Here is a 10,026-nt window from a genome sequence, read left to right as displayed (position 1 = left end):
GTTTAGAACTAGCTCATAAATATGATGGCGACAAGCGAAAAGTAATAGCTCTCTGTCTAGCTTTTGTTCTAGAAGCACGCAAGTTGCGTCTGGTTTTCGTTGACGACTTTTTCCTTTTTTATTACCTTTTTAAAACTACGTATAATTTACAGTCTTGTACTTTCTTCTCTTACAACTAGAGTTTCCTAAAACTACGATACTACAAAAACATAACAAACAAATGATATTAAATAAAGCGCAGAGTAAAAATAGGTCTATATAACGAATAAAATAAAAGGGTATTCCTTTAAACAAAAGTACTTCGAGAAATAAGTATATATATATGCATATGTTGTGATGTGACGATGTCACAAGATCATTACCACTCAGGGTCTGAGGCCGCCACTTACGCACGGAGGAAACTCGCGGTATTCGCGATAGGTTAAGCCATAAGATTGTAACACAGTATACAGTAGCGCAACTGGCACGACCTTGTGCTATACAGAATGTAATGTCCATGCGCTTCATTAAAATCCAGTTCGCAGAGTCATTTGAACTTCTGCCTCACTTGCTCTTTACCTTTTCTTTCTCTCGCTTTCTTAGCAAGCAAAAAGACATGTGTACAAGAGGCTGTAAATGTTGAAGAAGAGAATAAGCAATATATACTAATAGAATAATTAAAATTACATTTTATATTTCTTTGTAATTTTCTATAATATATATTTTCTTTGTTCTAGTAATATATGTGTGGAAGAGGCTGTAAAAGTTAAAGAAAGAAGTAGGTAATATATATTAATAGAATAGTGAATTTTTGTATTTTTAATTATTAAATTTATAAATTATATCTCAATTTTTTTCAGCAATGCAGAAATCTCTAAAATAATTCTGCTAACCTGCCATTCTGCTACCAGTAATTTTGAGATAGAATTAATGAAACCGTAAGTTTAAGCTTTTACTGTCTTTTATTTTATTTTATTTCATATTATTTTGTTGTTCATTTTGTGTCAGCTAATTTACAACTATATAATTGTATATCAGATATTTACAAATCGTTTTGTATGAATCTAACAGATTTGAATATTACTGAAGCGAAGTGCTTCGGTTTGCTGTGGAATGAAAGAGGGAAGAAGGAAGGAAAAGAGAGGGAAGAATGTTTCGTCCTGGGCCTACTAGTGAACTCATCAGTAAGGCTACCTAGCAGGCCCTGCCTTAGACGCTGGGATATTAGGGACAGGTCAGAAGTTATATATATATTGGAACGGACAGGTAACTGTGTATTATCGGGAAATTGTAAGTGGTGCTGTCCCTCTAGTGGCCAGTGTCGGGAGGCCGTCACATTACAGAGGCTGAGGAACCTGAAATGAGCCTGGTGACGACTCGTACAAAGAAATTGTTAAATAATAGTCTGAGAATAAAAAAATTATGCGAACAAGTCAAAAAATTAACAGCGCAAAACAGAGCATTGCATGAACAAATTCGGCGATTGCATGTGAAGGAAAAAAAGGAAAAACCAGTCACCACGAGTAGACAAGATGAATGTAACAATTTGAGGGAACTAGGTTATAAGTTATTAACAGAATATTTTAATAGCTAGACAAATAGGCGCACAATGTGAAAGTAAACGTGGCAGAAGATATGATTCACAGTCTAAAAAATTTGCCTTGTCATTATTTTTTTCAAACCCCGGAACTTACAAGGAATTACAAAAATCAATGGCATTACTTCAATCCGTACTTTGCACTTATTTACATCGGGTAGCTGAAATATGAAATATGATAGTGTAGCGGCTACCATCGAGATATAATAGAAGACCTTTTTCGCTACAAGCAGCTAGCACGATTTATGGTATGCGCACAAATAAGTTATTTTTGAGAAGACGTCCTTAACGAACTTTCTCCGCATGTTCCCCGCAAAAAGGGGTCTAGGCCAGAAAAGGAGGAAACAAAGCACCCCCACTATACCCGCTGCCGCACCTAGATATAAACAAATACATGATTGGCTAAGGTCGAAGCACCGACTTAGCCAATCATGCGACTTAAGGAAATTGTACAGACGCGGCTGCCCACGAGAGAACTGAAAAAGTTCAGTTGATCTCGAGAACTAGCCGAGTGCAGACGCTCTAGAAATAAAAGACGCAAAAGTGAACTCAGTAGTTTTATCCTAAACATCCTACGAACAATCTGATCCGTCTAACAACGAACCCCTCCGCAATAGAAGTTGGAAGACATAAAAATAGGTTGCAATATATATATCAATATTAATTTATGCAATATATTTTTATATATATAAATATTAATTTATGCAAGTATATTTTTATTAAAAATATGATATATTCATTTCTTCATTAATGAAACCTTTACTTTTAAGATATTATATGTTTGTTACCGATATATTTGTATATGTAGCTATTAAGTATATATAAAATAACTTTAAAATAAATTTTAAAATAAAATATACAATGTATAATATATTTTTGTATTTTTCATTACATTTTCTCTTGTTTACCTTGTATAATATTTATGTTCTTACATTTTTATAGTCATAGCAACATGTGTATATTATTTTTGCTTTTTTGTGTATATTTATTTTGCGATTTTTGCTTTCTTTCCATATTTTACAGTGTATTAGAAATAATACATTTATTATTTTTATTAAATTTTGATTAACTAAATGTAAGAATAAGTTGGGCAGATAGAGAGTAAAAAATGCAAGTGAGATTGAAATCCAGATGGCTCTGTGAACTGAATTTTTATGACGCGCATGCGCACTCAATTTTTTGGAACACCAACATCAAAGTTGCCGACATAAGGTTTCGCTACTGTATACTGTGGTGATACCAATCATAGGCATTCTTATACCTGATTGGCGCGTGGTTGGTACTCGGTTCCTGGAAGGATGCAATAAAAAAAGTCCTTAGAGTAGGGGTGAATATTGATTACAAAGGTAGATAGCAAAAGTTTAGCGAGCACCAAGCAACAAGACAATTCTGAAGTTCAATAGATACAAAATCTCTCTCTCTCTACAATTTTTGAAACAAAATTGTAGATAAACTTCTTAGGCTGTTTCTTATATTTTATTCTTTATTTATTACTTTGTCTTTAAATATACTTATTTTCTAAGTTTCACTTATATAACCTTCTCGCACCACGTGTTGAATGGCATCTATTACAATACTACGAGATAGAGAATTTAGAAACAAAAGAAGGGGAAAAAGAACCCCATACACCATCATTAGATGTCAGCATACCAGAAAATACTGTAAGGTCTTGTATAAGAAATTTCTTCTTTGTTAACGATCGCGTTGTTTGATTTTATAAATTGAATTCACTGTCTTCTTTAACTTGAAGAAATAACAAAACATTAATAATTCAAATAAATTTTAAGGAAACTTAGAAATGTAAAAATCTAATTTTAATAAAGAAAATTCAGTTGTTTATCTTGGAGGCGAAGAAAATGAGTGAATATAATTTGAAAAATGAAGCGAACGAGCGTTTCTTGTTTGTAGATGGTGTAAATTATTTTTGGAACAATTTCCTATTAGAAATGTACCTTCCAAGGAGTGGAAGTAAATGGCATCAAATATGCTTTCTGAAAAACAGAAGTTGGTAACGCCACAATACTATGGCGACTAAGATACAAAAGTCATATAGAGTGACATCTAGGCTAAGTTAATATAAACAAGATAGAGTAAAATGGCTTACGGGTAGTTTTGTTAGAAAAAGGTAGTGTAATGTTAGAAAAAGGAAACATCTAGTCCTTAGCCAGTAACTTTAATATAAGATAGTTGGTAACATTTAATTTAAGAATAATGTAACAAAGAATATGAAAACGGAGGTCCTATTCTTTTTGGAGCCTTTGAAGAATGCGGACGATTTGTTATATTGAAAAAAGAGTAGCTGAACGCGTAGTTACACCTGTTGATTATTTCATCAAGCTCTCCCATTCCATGTACCACCGCAACACAAATGCAGTATCCAAAAAGAACTTACCCTTGTGATACTACGAACGCTTAAAGGCGCTTAGAAAACTTGCGCGTGTGATACTGTAGTTGCCTAAAAACGTTTAAAAAAATTGTAATGCAACAATGCAAAATGTTTTGTTTTGAATGTAATTTTTTAGAAATGCACGTCTAACGAAAACTTTCTGAATTCCTACTGTATAGTATTATGACTGGTACGTCGCAAAGTCCGTCGTAGACAAAGGGTTAACAAATCACCTAAAAAGTTTTTAATCTATTGTTAATTTGTTATCTCGAAGTTTCCAAGATCTTTCATAGACCAAGTTGTACAGAAATTTCCTGCTCTGTCATCAAACAGAGTCTTAAGTTTTCCAACGAGAATTTAAATCGAAGAACGCGCACTACGCCACAGAACCGTGCATTTCCCACACCCAGGATGCTTCAATGATAGCTACGGAACCGGCTCTACAAATTTGTCCGATGATGCAGCGGCGTACGATCATCGTGCAACAATAGTGTAAGAGTCATATCATATAAGAACGGTAATGTATATTCGACGAAGACGTCGGTTGCGCCCAAAGGTCACGATAGGTTTTTATTTTAAAACCGTGGGGCAAGGAGCAATCGAACAAAGAGTCGGCCAACCGAGATGTGCGTAATAAATGTATGTTAAGTATTATATTAGTTAAGGGGGGTTAAAATGTCATCCTTGTGGTGGAAGAGGAGCCCGGACACCGCGCGCTCGCCTCCCAGGAATAATTACTGTCTATTATTTAATATCCATAACTGGGCGATCTGTGATTTTCAGACGCGTTTTTGTCGATACGTTGTCCGCGAGCGGTAGTCGGTCACGTACCGTGTTGTTGGGTGCAACTGGTAGAAAAAAGGTTTCTTCTGCAATTTCTTATTAATCGTAGCGACCGTTTTCGTGAACTTGAAATAGCCTAGTTCCTTTACTTTTGACTATGGTATTGTGTATTTGATGTTTTGCGTATGAATCAATAGTGGTTATAATAATTACTTTCACATTACAAAATATATATAACAAACTCTATTATTCCCTTCTCACATATCACTCACATGCTCCCTTTCTTCTATTTTTCCATTTTTACAACTATTATACACCCATACCCCAACTTGCTTATTTCATTCATGCATCTGCACTCATCCTTTACATACTATTCACATACTATTTACATAACGTCTCAGACTTTACAATATGCATACTTTATAACATTTATCTAACAGTAACAAGTATAAATAATCTTCTTTAACTCTTTTAACTATTATCGTAAACATACATTTTGTACTTTAACATTTTACTTTATCAGACTCTTCGTTGCTTATCACATTCCTTATTTTAAATATTGTATTTAATTTTCGTCAAGAAGACAGTTATTACCCTAGCAACCTTCGGGTTATAGGAGAGTTATCCTCTTTTATATGTGCTACTATGACCTTTTTCTGCTTGATATTCTTTTTCCTAAGTATATTTATTCAATTGACTCTATCCCTGTTATATTGTTCACATTTCCATATAATATGGTTAATATCTTCGTTACCCGCCCCACAATCACATCGTGCGGAGCTTTTCATATTTTTCCTCCATAATGGGGCCGTTAAATTACAATGATTCGTCCTTATTCTATTTAGTTTCGAAGTCGCCTGCCTACTTATGTTTAACTTACACAGGTTACCGAACTAAAGTTTCTTTCTTTTCATGTTGTTGTCCCTATTGAACTATTCCTTCACTTTCCATTTTCCCTGATTTATCAGCTTGTTATTTCTTTCTTTCCAGACCCTTTCTTTTATATAACTCTTTATGCCCATTTTTGGAATCTTGAAACTGCTGCTCGGGGTCTTATTCGTTCCTTCCTTGGTCATTGTGTCCGCTATTTCATTTCCTTTGATACCTGCGTGCGCTGGAATTTACATGATTTGAATTTTTGCCCAAATAACACTATTATTACATTCATGTTCTCTTTCTTGTATTATGCCCTTTAATTTATTTAAATTTTAAAAAATATCCGGAATCCAAGGATTCGTTTCTTTTATCGTTTTGTATTTTTTCACATGTATCTGATTTGAGGCATATAAGAGGAAGAATAACACTCGAAATCTTGCTCTCAATTTTAATACAAAAATAACAATGAAAATAGCGATGATGACAATAAAGATAATTCTTAACAACGAGAACAGTGCTATGGTTACAATTCTTCCGAGTTACTGATCGACTGTACTGAAAGCTTTGGATGAACTGACGGTTCTAAACGGACGGAGTGAATGTTCTAAACGTACTGCTCTGAACGAACTGGATTTTCTAAACGAACTATTCTGAACGAACTGCAGGTTCGAAACGAACTAAAGCGAGAGCGGAAATGTCGCCCCTTAAAAAGGATGGATGCGCGGACGAGGAAAGCGGACATTTCTAGGAAAACGCAAGGAACGAAAATTTGTCATAAATAAACCAAAGTCAAGGATATATCGCAGACGACTGGGCAACACTCAGTCGCGACGAGTGATAACCCACAATGCATTATAATTGTAGCCACCACATATTCATTAGGCAGGTGATTACACTTTTGGAGTCTGTCAGAATTGCAAAACTTATCAAGTCCAAACTGTTCATTAATTCTTCTATTTTTCCTAACGCTTGAAAGATAGCAATTGCTTCAGTGATGAATATTGTAGCTATTTTGCTTATTTCTGTGGACATTTCTTTCCAGTGTTCACTTCTTTCTACAACTCCTATGCCATTGGCTATAAATCCCTCCAGCTTAGATCCGTCCGTGTAAATTCTTACTGTTTCGTTTATTTTCAGGCGTTAATGTTTAGTTTCTAAAATTGACTGATTTATTAGCAAATTATTTACTCGGCTATTTACCTTTTCACTCTCAACAATTAGAGCAGCTATCTTGACTTCCAGGTTATTTCCCTTCACTTTCTGTTAGTCTCTGTTTTTTTTTTATTTTTTTTTATTGAAACTTCCTCTCCAACTATCATTCCACTCCTTTACTTTTTCCCATTCCTCACAGATCATATCCGTATATCCCTCTCTTGCGTTTTTTACTTCCGTCTCATACTTGCATAATAACTTTATAAACTTGCTGTTAATCTCTGATATCTGTTTTATGAGGAACTTATTTACTAAAACCTTCGCACGGTGTTCGATATCTAACGCGACTTTTGCATTCATTACAACTGGGACTCTTGTTCATTCTTGTACTTACTCCAATTCATCTTATTTCTATCTCTCACCGTATACTCGTTACATGGTATGTCATCCTCGTATAGATGTTCTATCTTACCTTTTCTATTTTTCGTATAACTATGTATTTCATCCGTATCTATTTTATTTTTTTTTGGACTTCCACCTTTTTCTTTGCTTTCTTCCCTCTGGTTTTGCTCTTCTTCCTCAAAACTTTTATTTATTAGTTTAATCTTAACCCTTTCTTCATTTATCACACGTAGCTTTTTACTATTTTCACTTTCTCTATCTCAATGACTATCTTTCCATTTCTCTTCCCATCTGGTTTTCTTTGTTCCTTGGTTCAATTCCCGTTTCCCAGGCGTCGCCTCTCTCGCTGCCATGGCTTCTCTTTCTTGATTGGTTTCCATTTCCCTCTCTTCCTCATCCACCAATGGCCGTTTTCTTTTTTTTGTCTTGCAATCCTGTAATGCTTTCACTGATTTCTTTGTTTCCTGACTTCCTGGTTGGTTCCCGCTCTTTTCCCTCTTGACCGTTAATTTACGCACACCTTCTCTTCTCTTCCCTGATCTCCGCCCACTCCGTCTTTCTATTTTTGTATATTTTCTCTTTTTCCTTCGTTTAAACTTTTCCCTTTATTTTTTAACTCTATTACCTCTTCCCAACTTTTCCCCGATTTTCCCGACTTTAGCATCGTTTCTTCCTGGCTTTTTCTCTGTAAATTCTTCCATTTCTTTCTCCACCATTAGTCCTCCTCTATTACTCTATAGTCCTTTTGGATCACCCCCCACATCTTCTTTATTTTCTCCATTTTTCACTGTCTGAGCGCTTCCTTGGTGCTCCACCGTGGGTGTTTTTACCTGGCCCTCCTTTCCTTTATAGACTCTTGTAAGTAATACCTTTTTGATATCAGGTTTATTCTTACTATCCTACGCTTATCTTATACTAACACTACACTATTTAACTATTCTCTATTTTTCACTTATTTCCTACATTATATCTAATTTAGTCACTTTCACTAGCATGATACTTTTAATTAATTCTAGTCTCACCAATAGTACTTTTTTTATTTTTTTGTCCATTTTATTTTCTTTAGCTTATATACACTTTTCACATCATTAACACTCATTTAACAATTCCTTTGTCAATTGTATCATTCCCGTTGCAGGCGCACCTCGGACACGTCCGTCCTCCACCACGGTTTATACGCGACTCCCCTTTAACAATTATATCTTTCTCGTTGTGGGTGCTCCTTGAAGACATATCCGTCCTTCCCCATGGCTGACACACGAGTCCGCATTCTTTAATTCCTCAGACGTGTGTACCAGCCGCGGCCGGTCCGTGGCAGTAGATACACCACCTCGAACCTTTTTCTTTGTTCCATCTCAAAGACTTCCGTAACGCGCTGGGAATACCGCTGCAAATTCCTGCAGTTCTCAGACTTTAACGTGTTTGGCCTACTGAAATAAACTGTTGTGTGTCCTATACCGTTAAAGCGGTACGTAGAATAAGAAATAGCGGTCGCTGCTCAATTTAATAATAAACACTGTACAATAACAACGAGGTACAGGGTGGTAACGTGTAAATTGTTCTATAAAGAGACTTTAAGCTAACAGTCGCAAGACGCGCAACAATCTATCTTAACCATTTGACTGCTAGACACGATGCGATTGCGCTCTGCTTGTTTAGTAAGATTTAATTATATATTATTATATTATATTATAGTTAAGATTTTTTACTGATAAGTAGAAGTAGAAATTAGAAAGGACCATCGTGCTGCTTGGAACTTTGAGATGTAGAAATTGAAAAATACCATTGCATTCTCTAGTTGCATAATATACCTTTACTGAAAAGTTAAGAATTCAATGGCTTCGAGTCCAATGCACCAAATCTTTTCATTCACAAGTTCCACAGCTGTTCCTTTAATTTGTGAAAAATAACGCCTCCCAAAGAGGATACAAGGCTCAACATGGGGTAATATCCGCCTCTATAGAACGATCCGTTGTTTACCAAAGTTCTTGAGAGGTACTAAGCGTGCTCCAAGTTGACAGTCAAAGTTGAACGGTTACAATAGCCTTTCTTTTTTTTTCAACGTGGGTAAATACTCATGGATCCTCCGGAGCTAGGGAACTCCGGGGGTATGTCGATCGGAATTCCCCAATCGTACCTACCACGTCCCCCGGACGATACCTGTGCAAATACGCGAGGCACAACCGCCAAGGTGGTGTACACCTCGCACGGGTGTTGGGCCAGGCGTGGGCCGGATGGACTGGGAGCCCCGGATGCATCAGACTCAATACCACGACCTGAAAAATGTCGAGTAATGGCCCCTGGGGCGGGTATAATCGCCTACACATTAAATATTTCTAGGAATCACCAACAAATCACGATTCCTCGGGAAGAATCATCATTCGATCCGCTAATTGTCACCACGTGCAGCCCCAAAATGGAGCGCGCAATCAACCGAACTCAACGGATGCGAGCAACGATCGACAGACGTAACACAACCGCGAGGACCTCAGTGATTATGCGAACCATGAATTACCGGAAACGTGATCCGATGCACGGAGATACGCGCAGCGTGGCTAATGTACATGAAGTGTAGCCGGGGGAAGATATTGTTGTATCATGAGCATCACGAAAGAACGTCGGGGCAGGACGTCCGAACAGGAAGAAAGTTGGGAATGGAGGTACTTTTATATCTTGGTAAATTACTCGCAGAATCTGTTTTGATGTTAACCTTTTTGCATTGGAAAGCACTGTTTGGTCACAGACATACATAATATAGCATTTTGTTTGAAGATTTTTCTTACAAACTTGGTAATACTAATGTAATCATTAAATTTTGTACTACCAGCGAATGCTTTAAATCACATTTGGT

Source organism: Xylocopa sonorina, chromosome 17 (assembly GCF_050948175.1).
Source record: "Xylocopa sonorina isolate GNS202 chromosome 17, iyXylSono1_principal, whole genome shotgun sequence".
Taxonomy (NCBI): domain Eukaryota; kingdom Metazoa; phylum Arthropoda; class Insecta; order Hymenoptera; family Apidae; genus Xylocopa; species Xylocopa sonorina.
Note: the sequence above shows the minus strand (reverse complement) of the source record.